This window comes from Leiobunum rupestre, chromosome 3 (assembly GCF_980474605.1).
Source record: "Leiobunum rupestre chromosome 3, qqLeiRupe1.1.hap1, whole genome shotgun sequence".
In the NCBI taxonomy this organism is placed as follows: domain Eukaryota; kingdom Metazoa; phylum Arthropoda; class Arachnida; order Opiliones; family Sclerosomatidae; genus Leiobunum; species Leiobunum rupestre.
Genome location: NC_143386.1, coordinates 27352639 through 27366720, shown reverse-complemented (window position 1 = coordinate 27366720; position 14082 = coordinate 27352639). Strand labels below are relative to the sequence as shown.

The 14082-nt window shown below is 44.4% G+C and overlaps 1 protein-coding gene, 1 long non-coding RNA gene and 27 other non-coding genes across 33 annotated transcripts in view; 2 read left to right on the top strand and 27 right to left on the bottom strand.

Moving 5' to 3' along the window:
* LOC149950979 (uncharacterized) overlaps positions 1 to 14082 on the top strand; it is a 277136-nt gene that overhangs the window by 68170 nt on the left and 194884 nt on the right. The gene's annotated exons all lie outside the window — the stretch shown is intronic.
* The window catches only part of LOC149950985 (prostatic acid phosphatase-like), a 164404-nt gene that overhangs the window by 62858 nt on the left and 87464 nt on the right, over positions 1 to 14082 (top strand). The gene's annotated exons all lie outside the window — the stretch shown is intronic.
* On the bottom strand, positions 179 to 251 carry TRNAR-ACG (transfer RNA arginine (anticodon ACG)). Its single transcript has one exon. It is a non-coding gene; the product is annotated as a tRNA-Arg (tRNA).
* Positions 315 to 387, bottom strand: TRNAR-ACG (transfer RNA arginine (anticodon ACG)). The gene has a single exon. It is a non-coding gene; the product is annotated as a tRNA-Arg (tRNA).
* TRNAR-ACG (transfer RNA arginine (anticodon ACG)) lies at positions 587 to 659 on the bottom strand. The gene has a single exon. It is a non-coding gene; the product is annotated as a tRNA-Arg (tRNA).
* TRNAR-ACG (transfer RNA arginine (anticodon ACG)) lies at positions 1128 to 1200 on the bottom strand. Its single transcript has one exon. It is a non-coding gene; the product is annotated as a tRNA-Arg (tRNA).
* On the bottom strand, positions 1400 to 1472 carry TRNAR-ACG (transfer RNA arginine (anticodon ACG)). The gene has a single exon. It is a non-coding gene; the product is annotated as a tRNA-Arg (tRNA).
* On the bottom strand, positions 1672 to 1744 carry TRNAR-ACG (transfer RNA arginine (anticodon ACG)). Its single transcript has one exon. It is a non-coding gene; the product is annotated as a tRNA-Arg (tRNA).
* On the bottom strand, positions 1943 to 2015 carry TRNAR-ACG (transfer RNA arginine (anticodon ACG)). The gene has a single exon. It is a non-coding gene; the product is annotated as a tRNA-Arg (tRNA).
* Positions 2215 to 2287, bottom strand: TRNAR-ACG (transfer RNA arginine (anticodon ACG)). Its single transcript has one exon. It is a non-coding gene; the product is annotated as a tRNA-Arg (tRNA).
* Positions 2891 to 2963, bottom strand: TRNAR-ACG (transfer RNA arginine (anticodon ACG)). Its single transcript has one exon. It is a non-coding gene; the product is annotated as a tRNA-Arg (tRNA).
* Positions 3610 to 3682, bottom strand: TRNAR-ACG (transfer RNA arginine (anticodon ACG)). The gene has a single exon. It is a non-coding gene; the product is annotated as a tRNA-Arg (tRNA).
* On the bottom strand, positions 3882 to 3954 carry TRNAR-ACG (transfer RNA arginine (anticodon ACG)). The gene has a single exon. It is a non-coding gene; the product is annotated as a tRNA-Arg (tRNA).
* TRNAR-ACG (transfer RNA arginine (anticodon ACG)) lies at positions 4840 to 4912 on the bottom strand. The gene has a single exon. It is a non-coding gene; the product is annotated as a tRNA-Arg (tRNA).
* TRNAR-ACG (transfer RNA arginine (anticodon ACG)) lies at positions 5556 to 5628 on the bottom strand. The gene has a single exon. It is a non-coding gene; the product is annotated as a tRNA-Arg (tRNA).
* Positions 5690 to 5762, bottom strand: TRNAR-ACG (transfer RNA arginine (anticodon ACG)). The gene has a single exon. It is a non-coding gene; the product is annotated as a tRNA-Arg (tRNA).
* Positions 6099 to 6171, bottom strand: TRNAR-ACG (transfer RNA arginine (anticodon ACG)). Its single transcript has one exon. It is a non-coding gene; the product is annotated as a tRNA-Arg (tRNA).
* Positions 6234 to 6306, bottom strand: TRNAR-ACG (transfer RNA arginine (anticodon ACG)). The gene has a single exon. It is a non-coding gene; the product is annotated as a tRNA-Arg (tRNA).
* On the bottom strand, positions 6647 to 6719 carry TRNAR-ACG (transfer RNA arginine (anticodon ACG)). The gene has a single exon. It is a non-coding gene; the product is annotated as a tRNA-Arg (tRNA).
* Positions 7062 to 7134, bottom strand: TRNAR-ACG (transfer RNA arginine (anticodon ACG)). The gene has a single exon. It is a non-coding gene; the product is annotated as a tRNA-Arg (tRNA).
* On the bottom strand, positions 8020 to 8092 carry TRNAR-ACG (transfer RNA arginine (anticodon ACG)). The gene has a single exon. It is a non-coding gene; the product is annotated as a tRNA-Arg (tRNA).
* Positions 8432 to 8504, bottom strand: TRNAR-ACG (transfer RNA arginine (anticodon ACG)). The gene has a single exon. It is a non-coding gene; the product is annotated as a tRNA-Arg (tRNA).
* TRNAR-ACG (transfer RNA arginine (anticodon ACG)) lies at positions 8705 to 8777 on the bottom strand. Its single transcript has one exon. It is a non-coding gene; the product is annotated as a tRNA-Arg (tRNA).
* On the bottom strand, positions 9386 to 9458 carry TRNAR-ACG (transfer RNA arginine (anticodon ACG)). Its single transcript has one exon. It is a non-coding gene; the product is annotated as a tRNA-Arg (tRNA).
* On the bottom strand, positions 10208 to 10280 carry TRNAR-ACG (transfer RNA arginine (anticodon ACG)). The gene has a single exon. It is a non-coding gene; the product is annotated as a tRNA-Arg (tRNA).
* On the bottom strand, positions 10623 to 10695 carry TRNAR-ACG (transfer RNA arginine (anticodon ACG)). The gene has a single exon. It is a non-coding gene; the product is annotated as a tRNA-Arg (tRNA).
* On the bottom strand, positions 11068 to 11140 carry TRNAR-ACG (transfer RNA arginine (anticodon ACG)). Its single transcript has one exon. It is a non-coding gene; the product is annotated as a tRNA-Arg (tRNA).
* TRNAR-ACG (transfer RNA arginine (anticodon ACG)) lies at positions 11339 to 11411 on the bottom strand. Its single transcript has one exon. It is a non-coding gene; the product is annotated as a tRNA-Arg (tRNA).
* Positions 11475 to 11547, bottom strand: TRNAR-ACG (transfer RNA arginine (anticodon ACG)). Its single transcript has one exon. It is a non-coding gene; the product is annotated as a tRNA-Arg (tRNA).

Here is a 14082-nt window from a genome sequence, read left to right as displayed (position 1 = left end):
AAACCAAACCAGAGAAACGTTTTAAATAATTTGAAAAACAAACGAACTAGCCAGGATTCGAACCTGGAATCTTCTGCTCCGTAGGCAGACGCGTTATCCGTTGCGCCTCAAGCCCCTGCAATAGCAATATGATGGAAAAACAAACAAGAGACACATTTTAAATAATTTGAAAAAAAAAAGAGCTTGCCAGGATTCGAACCTGGAATCTTCTGCTCCGTAGGCAGACGCGTTATCCGTTGCGCCACAAGCCCCCGCAATAGCATTGTGATGGAAAACCAAACAAGAGACACGTTTTAAATAATTTGAAAAAAAAACGAGCTTGCCAGGATTCGAACCTGGAATCTTCTGCTCCGTAGGCAGACGCGTTATCCGTTGCGCCACAAGCCCCCGCAATAGCAATGTGATGGAAAACCAAACAAGAGACACGTTTTAAATAATTAGAAAAAAAACCGAGCTTGCCAGGATTCGAATCTGGAATCTTCAGCTCCGTAGACAGACGCGTTATCCGTTTCGCCACAAGCCCCCGCAATAGCATTATGATGGAAAACCAAACAAGAGACACGTTTTAAATAATTAGAAAAAAAACCGAGCTTGCCAGGATTCGAACCTGGAATCTTCTGCTCCGTAGGCAGACGCGTTATCCGTTGCGCCACAAGCCCCCGCAATAGCAATATGATGGAAAAGCAAACAAGAGACACGTTTTAAATTATTAGAAAAAAAACCGAGCTTGCCAGGATTCGAGCCTGGAATCTTCTGCTCCGTAGGCAGACGCGTTATCCGTTGCGCCTCAAGCCCCCGCAATAGCAATATAATGGAAAAGCAAACAAGAGACACATTTTAAATTATTAGAAAAAAAACCGAGCTTGCCAGGATTCGAGCCTGGAATCTTCTGCTCCGTAGGCAGACGCGTTATCCGTTGCGCCTCAAGCCCCCGCAATAGCAATAAGATGGAAAACCAAACAAGAGACACGTTTTAAGTAATTAGAAAAAAAACGAGCTTGACAGGATTCGGACCTGGAATCTTCTGCTACGTAGGCAGACGCGTTATCCGTTGCGCCACAAGCCCCCGCAATAGCATTATGATGGAAAACCAAACCAGAGAAACGTTTTAAATAATTTGAAAATAACGAGCTTCCCAGGATTCGAACCTGGAATCTTCTGCTCCGTAGGCAGACGCGTTATCCGTTGCGCCACAAGCCCCCGCAATAGCATTTTGATGGAAAACCAAACCAGAGAAACGTTTTAAATAATTTGAAAAACAAACGAACTAGCCAGGATTCGAACCTGGAATCTTCTGTTCCGTAGGCAGACGCGTTATCCGTTGCGCCTCAAGCCCCTGCAATAGCAATATGATGGAAAAACAAACAAGAGACACATTTTAAATAATTTGAAAAAAAAAAGAGCTTGCCAGGATTCGAACCTGGAATCTTCTGCTCCGTAGGCAGACGCGTTATCCGTTGCGCCACAAGCCCCCGCAATAGCAATGTGATGGAAAACCAAACAAGAGACACGTTTTAAATAATTAGAAAAAAAACCGAGCTTGCCAGGATTCGAATCTGGAATCTTCAGCTCCGTAGACAGACGCGTTATCCGTTTCGCCACAAGCCCCCGCAATAGCATTATGATGGAAAACCAAACAAGAGACACGTTTTAAATAATTAGAAAAAAAACCGAGCTTGCCAGGATTCGAACCTGGAATCTTCTGCTCCGTAGGCAGACGCGTTATCCGTTGCGCCACAAACCCCGCAATAGCAATATGATGGAAAAGCAAACAAGAGACACGTTTTAAATTATTAGAAAAAAAACCGAGCTTGCCAGGATTTGAGCCTGGAATCTTCTGCTCCGTAGGCAGACGCGTTATCCGTTGCGCCTCAAGCCCCCGCAATAGCAATAAGATGGAAAACCAAACAAGAGACACGTTTTAAATAATTTGAAAAAAAAACGAGCTTGCCAGGATTCGAACCTGGAATCTTCTGCTCCGTAGGCAGACGCGTTATCCGTTGCGCCACAAGCCCCCGCAATAGCAATGTGATGGAAAACCAAACAAGAGACACGTTTTAAATAATTAGAAAAAAAACCGAGCTTGCCAGGATTCGAATCTGGAATCTTCAGCTCCGTAGACAGACGCGTTATCCGTTTCGCCACAAGCCCCCGCAATAGCATTATGATGGAAAACCAAACAAGAGACACGTTTTAAATAATTAGAAAAAAAACCGAGCTTGCCAGGATTCGAACCTGGAATCTTCTGCTCCGTAGGCAGACGCGTTATCCGTTGCGCCACAAGCCCACGCAATAGCAATATGATGGAAAAGCAAACAAGAGACACGTTTTAAATTATTAGAAAAAAAACCGAGCTTGCCAGGATTTGAGCCTGGAATCTTCTGCTCCGTAGGCAGACGCGTTATCCGTTGCGCCTCAAGCCCCCGCAATAGCAATAAGATGGAAAACCAAACAAGAGACACGTTTTAAGTAATTAGAAAAAAAACGAGCTTGACAGGATTCGGACCTGGAATCTTCTGCTACGTAGGCAGACGCGTTATCCGTTGCGCCACAAGCCCCCGCAATAGCATTATGATGGAAAACCAAACCAGAGAAACGTTTTAAATAATTTGAAAAAAACGAGCTTCCCAGGATGCGAACCTGGAATCTTCTGCTCCGTAGGCAGACGCGTTATCCGTTGCGCCACAAGCCCCCGCAATAGCATTTTGATGGAAAACCAAACCAGAGAAACGTTTTAAATAATTTGAAAAACAAAGAACTAGCCAGGATTCGAACCTGGAATCTTCTGCTCCGTAGTCAGACGCGTTATCCGTTGCGCCTCAAGCCCCTACAATAGCAATATGATGGAAAACCAAACAAGAGACACATTTTAAATAATTTGAAAAAAAAAAGAGCTTGCCAGGATTCGAACCTGGAATCTTCTGCTCCGTAGGCAGACGCGTTATCCGTTGCGCCACAAGCCCTCGCAATAGCAATATGATGGAAAACCAAACAAGAGACACATTTTAAATAATTTGAAAAAAAAACGAGCTTGCCAGAATTCGAAACCTGGAATCTTCTGCTCCGTAGGCAGACGCGTTATCCGTTGCGCCACAAGCCCCCGCAATAGCAATATGATGGAAAACCAAGCAAGAGACACATTTTAAATAATTTGAAGAAAAAAAACGAGCTTGCCAGGATTCGAATCTGGAATCTTCTGCTCCCTAGACAGACGCGTTATTCGTTGCGCCACAAGCCCCCGCAAAAGCAATATGATGGAAAACCAAACCAGAGACACGTTTTAAATAATTTGAAAAAAAAACGAGCTTGCCAGGATTCGAATCTGGAATCTTCTGCTCCCTAGACAGACGCTTTATTCGTTGCGCCACAAGCCCCCGCAATAGCAATATGATGGAAAACCAAACCAGAGACACGTTTTAAATAATTTGGAAAACCAAACAAGAGACACGTTTTAAATAATTTGAAAAAAAAAAACGAGCTTGCCAGGATTCGAACCTGGAATCTTCTGCTCCGTAGGCAGACGCGTTATCCGTTGCGCCACAATTCCCCGCAATAGCATAATGATGGAAAACCAAACCAGAAAAGCGTTTTAAATAATTTAAAAAAAAACGAACTTGCCAGGATTCGAACCTGGAATCTTCTGCTCCGTAGGCAGACGCGTTATCCGTTGCGCCACAAGCCCCCGCAATAGCATTGTGATGGAAAACCAAACCAGAGAAACGTTTTAAATAATTTGAAAAACAAACGAGCTAGCCAGGATTCGAACCTGGAATCTTCTGCTCCGTAGGCAGACGCGTTATCCGTTGCGCCTCAAACCCCCGCAATAGCAATATGATGGAAAACCAAACAAGAGACACATTTTAAATAATTTGAAAAAAAAACGAGCTTGCCAGGATTCGAACCTGGAATCTTCTGCTCCGTAGGCAGACGCGTTATCCGTTGCGCCACAAGCCCCCGCAATAGCAATATGATGGAAAACCAAGCAAGAGACACATTTTAAATAATTTGAAGAAAAAAAACGAGCTTGCCAGGATTCGAATCTGGAATCTTCTGCTCCCTAGACAGACGCGTTATTCGTTGCGCCACAAGCCCCCGCAATAGCAATATGATGGAAAACCAAACCAGAGACACGTTTTAAATAATTTGAAAAAAAACGAGCTTGCCAGGATTCGAACCTGGAATCTTCTGCTCCGTAGGCAGACGCGTTATTCGTTGCACCACCAGCCCCCGCAATAGCAATATGATGGAAAACCAAACAAGAGACACGGTTTAAATAATTAGAAAAAAAACCGAGCTTGCCAGGATTCGAATCTGGAATCTTCAGCTCCGTAGACAGACGCGTTATCCGTTTCGCCACAAGCCCCCGCAATAGCATTATGATGGAAAACCAAACAAGAGACACGTTTTAAATAATTTGAAAAAAAACCGAGCTTGGCAGGATTCGAATCTGGAATCTGGAATCTTCTGCTCCGTAGACAGACGCGTTATCCGTTGCGCCACAAGCCCCCGCAATAGCATTATGATGGAAAACCAAACAAGAGACACGTTTTAAATAATTTGAAAAAAACGAGCTTGCCAGGATTCGAACCTGGAATCTTCTCCTCCGTAGACAGACGCGTTATCCGTCGCGCCACAAGCCCCCGCAATAGCAATGTGATGGAAAACCAAACAAGAGACACGTTTTAAATAATTTGAAAAAAAAACGAGCTTGCCAGGATTCGAATCTAGAATCTTCAGCTCCGTAGACAGACGCGTTATCCGTTTCGCCACAAGCCCCCGCAATAGCATTATGATGGAAAACCAAACAAGAGACACGTTTTAAATAATTAGAAAAAAAACCGAGCTTGCCAGGATTCGAACCTGGAATCTTCTGCTCCGTAGGCAGACGCGTTATCCGTTGCGCCATAAGCCCCCGCAATAGCAATATGTAGTAAAACCAAACAAGAGACACGTTTTAAATTATTAGAAAAAAAACCGAGCTTGCCAGGATTCGAGCCTGGAATCTTCTGCTCCTTAGGCAGACGCGTTATCCGTTGCGCCTCAAGCCCCCGCAATAGCAAAAAGATGGAAAACCAAACAAGAGACACGTTTTAAGTAATTAGACAAAAAACGAGCTTGCCAGGATTCGGACCTGGAATCTTCTGCTCCCTAGACAGACGCGTTATTCGTTGCGCCACAAGCCCCCGCAATAGCAATATGATGGAAAACCAAACCAGAGACACATTTTAAATAATTTGAAGAAAAAAAACGAGCTTGCCAGGATTCGAATCTGGAATCATCTGCTCCCTAGACAGACGCGTTATTCGTTGCGCCACAAGCCCCCGCAATAGCAATATGATGGAAAACCAAACCAGAGACACGTTTTAAATAATTTGAAAAAAAAACGAGCTTGCCAGGATTCGAATCTGGAATCTTCTGCTCCCTAGACAGACGCTTTATTCGTTGCGCCACAGGCCCCCGCAATAGCAATATGATGGAAAACCAAACCAGAGACACGTTTTAAATAATTTGGAAAACCAAACAAAAGACACGTTTTAAATAATTTGAAAAAAAAACGAGCTTGCCAGGATTCGAACCTGGAATCTTCTGCTCCGTAGGCAGACGCGTTATCCGTTGCGCCACAAGCCCCCGCAACAGCATAATGATGGAAAACCAAACCAGAAAAGCGTTTTAAATAATTTAAAAAAAACGAACTCACCAGGATTCGAACCTGGAATCTTCTGCTCCGTAGGCAGACGCGTTATCCATTGCGCCACAAGCCCCCGCAATATCGAAATGATGTAAAACCAAACAAGAGACACGTTTTAAATAATTTGACAAAAAAACCGAGCTAGCCAGGATTCGAACCTAAAATCTTCTGCTCCGTAGGCAGACGCGTTATCCGTTGCGCCACAAGCCCTCGCAATAGCATTATGATGGAAAACCAAACCAGAGAAGCGTTTTAAATAATTTGAAAAAAAAAAACGAGCTTGCCAGGATTCGAACCTGGAATCTTCTGCTCCGTAGGCAGACGCGTTATCCGTTGCGCCCGAGCCCCCGCAATAGCATTATGATGGAAAACCAAACCAGAGAAACGTTTTAAATAATTTGAAAAAAAAAGAGCTTGCCAGGATTCGAACCTGGAATCTTCTGCTCCGTAGGCAGACGCGTTATCCGTTGCGGCACAAGCCCCCGCAATAGCATTATGATGGAAAACCAAACCAGAGAAACGTTTTAAATAATTTGAAAAAAAACGAGCTAGCCAGGATTCGAACCTGGAATCTTCTGCTCCGTAGGCAGACGCGTTATCCGTTGCGCCACCAGCTCCCGCAATAGCAATATGATCGAAAACAAAACAAGAGACACGTTTTAAATAATTAGAAAAAAAACCGAGCTTGCCAGGATTCGAATCTGGAATCTTCAGCTCCGTAGGCAGACGCGTTATCCGTTGCGGCACAAGCCCCCGCAATAGCATTATGATGGAAAACCAAACAAGAGACACGTTTTAAATAATTTGAAAAAAAACCGAGCTTGCCTGGATTCGAATCTGGAATCTGGAATCTTCTGCTCCGTAGACAGACGCGTTATCCGTTGCGCCACCAGCCCCCGCAATAGCATTATGATGGAAAACCAAACAAGAGACACGTTTTAAATAATTTGAAAAAAACGAGCTTGCCAGGATTCGAACCTGGAATCTTCTGCTACGTAGACAGACGCGTTATCCGTTTCGCCACAAGCCCCCGCAATAGCATTATGATGGAAAACCAAACAAGAGACACGTTTTAAATAATTTGAAAAAAAACCGAGCTTGCCTGGATTCGAATCTGGAATCTGGAATCTTCTGCTCCGTAGACAGACGCGTTATCCGTTGCGCCACAAGCCCCCGCAATAGCATTATGATGGAAAACCAAACAAGAGACACGTTTTAAATAATTTGAAAAAAACGAGCTTGCCAGGATTCGAACCTGGAATCTTCTGCTACGTAGACAGACGCGTTATCCGTTGCGCCAAAAGCCCCCGCAATAGCGATATGATGTAAAACCAAACAAGAGACACGTTTTAAATAATTTGAAAAAAAAAACCGAGCTAGCCAGGATTCGAACCTGGAATCTTCTGCTCCGTAGGCAGACGCGTTATCCGTTGCGCCACAAGCCCCCGCAATAGCAATATGATGGAAAACCAAGCAAGAGACACATTTTAAATAATTTGAAGAAAAAAAACGAGCTTGCCAGGATTCGAATCTGGAATCTTCTGCTCCCTAGACAGACGCGTTATTCGTTGCGCCACAAGCCCCCGCAATAGCAATATGATGGAAAACCAAACCAGAGACACGTTTTAAATAATTTGAAAAAAAACGAGCTAGCCAGGATTCGAACCTGGAATCTTCTGCTCCGTAGGCAGACGCGTTATTCGTTGCACCACCAGCCCCCGCAATAGCAATATGATGGAAAACCAAACAAGAGACACGGTTTAAATAATTAGAAAAAAAACCGAGCTTGCCAGGATTCGAATCTGGAATCTTCAGCTCCGTAGACAGACGCGTTATCCGTTTCGCCACAAGCCCCCGCAATAGCATTATGATGGAAAACCAAACAAGAGACACGTTTTAAATAATTTGAAAAAAAACCGAGCTTGGCAGGATTCGAATCTGGAATCTGGAATCTTCTGCTCCGTAGACAGACGCGTTATCCGTTGCGCCACAAGCCCCCGCAATAGCTTTATGATGGAAAACCAAACAAGAGACACGTTTTAAATAATTTGAAAAAAACGAGCTTGCCAGGATTCGAACCTGGAATCTTCTCCTCCGTAGACAGACGCGTTATCCGTCGCGCCACAAGCCCCCGCAATAGCAATGTGATGGAAAACCAAACAAGAGACACGTTTTAAATAATTTGAAAAAAAAACGAGCTTGCCAGGATTCGAATCTAGAATCTTCAGCTCCGTAGACAGACGCGTTATCCGTTTAGCCACAAGCCCCCGCAATAGCATTATGATGGAAAACCAAACAAGAGACACGTTTTAAATAATTAGAAAAAAAACCGAGCTTGCCAGGATTCGAACCTGGAATCTTCTGCTCCGTAGGCAGTCGCGTTATCCGTTGCGCCACAAGCCCCCGCAATAGCAATATGTAGTAAAACCAAACAAGAGACACGTTTTAAATTATTAGAAAAAAAACGAGCTTGCCAGGATTCGAACCAGGAATCTTCTGCTCCGTAGATAGACGCGTTATCCGTTGCGCCACAAGCCTTCGCAACAGCTTTATGCTGCAAAACCAAACAAGAGACACGTTTTCAATAATTTGAAAAAAAACCGAGCTTGCCAGGATTCGAATCTGGAATTTGGAATCTTCTGCTCCGTGGGCACACGCGTTATCCGTTGCGCCACAAGCGCCCGCAATAGCATTATGATGGAAAACCAAACAAGAGACACGTTTTAAATAATTTGAAAAAAACGAGCTAGCCAGGATTCGAACCTGGAATCTTCTGCTCCGTAGGCAGACGCGTTATCCGTTGCGCCACAAGCCCCCGCAATAGCATTATGATGGAAAACCAAACAAGAGACACGTTTTAAATAATTTGAAAAAAACGAGCTTGCCAGGATTCGAACCTGGAATCTTCTGCTACGTAGACAGACGCGTTATCCGTTGCGCCAAAAGCCCCCGCAATAGCGATATGATGTAAAACCAAACAAGAGACACGTTTTAAATAATTTGAAAAAAAAAAACCGAGCTAGCCAGGATTCGAACCTGGAATCTTCTGCTCCGTAGGCAGACGCGTTATCCGTTGCGCCACAAGCCCCCGCAATAGCAATATGATGGAAAACCAAGCAAGAGACACATTTTAAATAATTTGAAGAAAAAAAACGAGCTTGCCAGGATTCGAATCTGGAATCTTCTGCTCCCTAGACAGACGCGTTATTCGTTGCGCCACAAGCCCCCGCAATAGCAATATGATGGAAAACCAAACCAGAGACACGTTTTAAATAATTTGAAAAAAAACGAGCTAGCCAGGATTCGAACCTGGAATCTTCTGCTCCGTAGGCAGACGCGTTATTCGTTGCACCACCAGCCCCCGCAATAGCAATATGATGGAAAACCAAACAAGAGACACGGTTTAAATAATTAGAAAAAAAACCGAGCTTGCCAGGATTCGAATCTGGAATCTTCAGCTCCGTAGACAGACGCGTTATCCGTCGCGCCACAAGCCCCCGCAATAGCAATGTGATGGAAAACCAAACAAGAGACACGTTTTAAATAATTTGAAAAAAAAACGAGCTTGCCAGGATTCGAATCTAGAATCTTCAGCTCCGTAGACAGACGCGTTATCCGTTTCGCCACAAGCCCCCGCAATAGCATTATGATGGAAAACCAAACAAGAGACACGTTTTAAATAATTAGAAAAAAAACCGAGCTTGCCAGGATTCGAACCTGGAATCTTCTGCTCCGTAGGCAGACGCGTTATCCGTTGCGCCACAAGCCCCCGCAATAGCAATATGTAGTAAAACCAAACAAGAGACACGTTTTAAATTATTAGAAAAAAAACCGAGCTTGCCAGGGTTCGAGCCTGGAATCTTCTGCTCCTTAGGCAGACGCGTTATCCGTTGCGCCTCAAGCCCCCGCAATAGCAAAAAGATGGAAAACCAAACAAGAGACACGTTTTAAGTAATTAGACAAAAAACGAGCTTGCCAGGATTCGGACCTGGAATCTTCTGCTCCCTAGACAGACGCGTTATTCGTTGCGCCACAAGCCCCCGCAATAGCAATATGATGGAAAACCAAACCAGAGACACATTTTAAATAATTTGAAGAAAAAAAACGAGCTTGCCAGGATTCGAATCTGGAATCTTCTGCTCCCTAGACAGACGCGTTATTCGTTGCGCCACAAGCCCCCGCAATAACAATATGATGGAAAACCAAACCAGAGACACGTTTTAAATAATTTGAAAAAAAAACGAGCTTGCCAGGATTCGAATCTGGAATCTTCTGCTCCCTAGACAGACGCTTTATTCGTTGCGCCACAGGCCCCCGCAATAGCAATATGATGGAAAACCAAACAAGAGACACGTTTTAAATAATTTGAAAAAAAACCGAGCTTGCCTGGATTCGAATCTGGAATCTGGAATCTTCTGCTCCGTAGACAGACGCGTTATCCGTTGCGCCACCAGCCCCCGCAATAGCATTATGATGGAAAACCAAACAAGAGACACGTTTTAAATAATTTGAAAAAAACGAGCTTGCCAGGATTCGAACCTGGAATCTTCTGCTACGTAGACAGACGCGTTATCCGTTTCGCCACAAGCCCCCGCAATAGCATTATGATGGAAAACCAAACAAGAGACACGTTTTAAATAATTTGAAAAAAAACCGAGCTTGCCTGGATTCGAATCTGGAATCTGGAATCTTCTGCTCCGTAGACAGACGCGTTATCCGTTGCGCCACAAGCCCCCGCAATAGCATTATGATGGAAAACCAAACAAGAGACACGTTTTAAATAATTTGAAAAAAACGAGCTTGCCAGGATTCGAACCTGGAATCTTCTGCTACGTAGACAGACGCGTTATCCGTTGCGCCAAAAGCCCCCGCAATAGCGATATGATGTAAAACCAAACAAGAGACACGTTTTAAATAATTTGAAAAAAAAAACCGAGCTAGCCAGGATTCGAACCTGGAATCTTCTGCTCCGTAGGCAGACGCGTTATCCGTTGCGCCACAAGTCCCCGCAATAGCAATATGATGGAAAACCATGCAAGAGACACATTTTAAATAATTTGAAGAAAAAAAACGAGCTTGCCAGGATTCGAATCTGGAATCTTCTGCTCCCTAGACAGACGCGTTATTCGTTGCGCCACAAGCCCCCGCAAAAGCAATATGATGGAAAACCAAACCAGAGACACGTTTTAAATAATTTGAAAAAAAAACGAGCTTGCCAGGATTCGAATCTGGAATCTTCTGCTCCCTAGACAGACGCTTTATTCGTTGCGCCACAGGCCCCCGCAATAGCATTATGATGGAAAACCAAACCAGAGAAGCGTTTTAAATAATTTGGAAAACCAAACAAGAGACACGTTTTAAATAATTTGAAAAAAAAACGAGCTTGCCAGGATTCGAACCTGGAATCTTCTGCTCCGTAGGCAAACGCGTTATCCGTTGCGCCACAAGCCCCCGCAATAGCATAATGATGGAAAACCAATCCAGAAAAGCGTTTTAAATAATTTAAAAAAAACGAACTTGCCAAAATTCGAACCTGGAATCTTCTGCTCCGTAGGCAGACGCGTTATCCATTGCGCCACAAGCCCCCGCAATAGCGAAATGATGTACAACCAAACAAGAGACACGTTTTAAATAATTTGACAAAAAAACCGAGCTAGCCAGGATTCGAACCTGGAATCTTCTGCTCCGTAGGCAGACGCGTTATCCGTTGCGCCACAAGCCCCCGCAATAGTATTATGATGGAAAACCAAACCAGAGAAGCGTTTTAAATATTTTGAAAAAAAAACGAGCTTGCCAGGATTCGAACCTGGAATCTTCTGCTCCGTAGGCAGACGCGTTATCCGTTGCGCCACAAGCCCCCGCAATAGCATTATGATGGAAAACCAAACCAGAGAAACGTTTTAAATAATTTGAAAAAAAAAATGAGCTTGCCAGGATTCGAACCTGGAAACTTCTGCTCCGTAGGCAGACGCTTTATCCGTTGCGGCACAAGCCCCCGCAATAGCATTATGATGGAAAACCAAACCAGAGAAACGTTTTAAATAATTTGAAAAAAAACGAGCTAGCCAGGATTCGAACCTGTAATCTCCTGCTCCGTAGGCAGACGCGTTATCGGTTGCGGCACAAGCCCCCGCAATAGCATTATGATGGAAAACCAAACAAGAGACACGTTTTAAATAATTTGAAAAAAAACCGAGCTTGCCTGGATTCGAATCTGGAATCTGGAATCTTCTGCTCCGTAGACAGACGCGTTTTTTTTTTTTTTTTTAAAAACCCTTTATTCACAGTATTAAAATTACAATACAATCATAAAGATTGGAGGTTATAAAACACAAAATAGAATTGAGGACAAGCAATCAACAAGCATTCTATTCAAATATTTTGTTTAACATGTTGTATAAAATTAAATCTGACGGTAAATCTAAATGTAATTTCTGTTGCTTATAACGACATCCTAGTTTTAAAACTGCATGGAATTTCTTTTGACACAAAAAGTGATTAAATTGAATATCATTAAAAGAACAATAACACCGGTATAACCAAATTTCTCTTTTCAATACAGCACAAAGGAACTGGACCACTGTCCAAAACATTTTAGAGTTATGCAAGTCTTTATTAATTAAACCAAAAATAAGGAAAGAATTTCGCGTATACGAAGAAACGCCATATAAATCACGATTGAGTTCCAAAATATCACAGAATAGCCAAGTCCATAATTGAGAAACCACGGGGCACGTTACGAAGAGATGTTCTACCGTCTCTGAGTCTATCCGACAATATATGCACGTATCATCCGGTACCACTAGAGCGTGCACCAAACGCGACTTCACCGTGAAACCATGATGAAGGAGGCGTAAATTTATGGCAGAGAGCGAAGGACCCAAAAAATTGGATCGCACGAATTTCCAGCGAATACGTTGAAGAGGGCCGCCGAAAAAGCGACGCCAGCGTTCTTCTCCACTCGACTCGATAGACAATGATTCCGCGAACGCAGCGTAAATGGGCCTCACTGCGATAGCGAGAGACACCTTTTCGCCCGACACGTCAATAACCGATAAACCGACCTCGTGCGCGACCGGAGGGCGACGCAATTGACGCCCCCCTTGTTGAATGCTCATGGACCAAAGCGGAGGAACTGCATCAATAAGTTCTTGGTAGAGTAGCAAGACCCGAGACCGAGGCAAAACGAGCGATGAATCGGCTGTAGCGTCTAAACACGCCTGTGGCGGCAAGAACCCGGGGACGTACTCGTAACACAGATCGCGTACTGTCCGAAAACCCGCTTGCGAGAAAAACCCACGCTCAAGACGACCAAAATGTGGCAACGACAGACGCGGATTTAAAAAAAGCGGTTCGTCCAAAAAATTCGAGAGAGCGGGAAAGGTCCAGCCACGAATGTGCTGAAAATCCCTCCAAGCAAGCAGCATGGAAACATACCGAGACGGAAGACCAGCGGCGCAACGAGAAGTGATAGATAACCGGAAAACGTGTAGGCCCAATTGCAAGGCGCCGCCATAAAGATTAAGAATCTGCGACGAAAGATCCCGAGCGAAAACCGGAGTAGTCTCTGCAAACAACGTAAGAGCTTCGCGAACGCGAAACGCCTTAACTTTGGTACAAATGTCTACTAGCCCGAACCCTCCGATCAGCGTTGGCCGAACAAGACTCTCATAGGCGACCAGATGAGGGCCATTGCCCCAAATGAAGTTCAAAATGGCTTCCCGAAATTGACGAAGCCAAAAAGGCGAAATATCGACTGTTTTTAAAATATGCCAGAGCATAGATGCAGCGAGCACATTGACAACCAAAACTTTGCCAACGACCGAGAGAGTACGACCTTTCCAAGACCGTAAGACCCGAGAGAACTTGCCGTAGCGCTCCTCCCATTGAAGGCGAGCCGAATGCACAGAATCGTAGTCTATCCAAATACCGAGAATTTTCAAAGGTGAACTAGAAAGCGTTACGCCGCTGATCTCGATAAGGTCTCGACCATGATATAGACCAAGCCATTTCGCGTGGCACTTTGACGGGTTCAATTTCGCTCCGGAGGCTTGACCGAAATCCGCAAAAACGTCGCAGAAGTTGAAGTTACAACCGTGGTGTCATCCATATGTTGAAAGAGAGTCGGCAAAACCGAATGCGCGGATAACCGTACCGGCGGGATGGATTCGTGCGACGTGACCGCGGAAAACAGAGGTTCCGAGGCTAAAACATATAGCAGAGGGCTAAGCGGGCACCCTTGGCGAACCGACCGCCCTAACGAAAAGACATCAGTCAAATGACCATTGACTTTGACACAGGCCCTGGAACCCGCGACAAAAGCTTGAATCCACTTGCAGAAAAACGGGCCAAACCCCATGGCCGCTAAGAGCTCAAATAAATATGGCCATGCC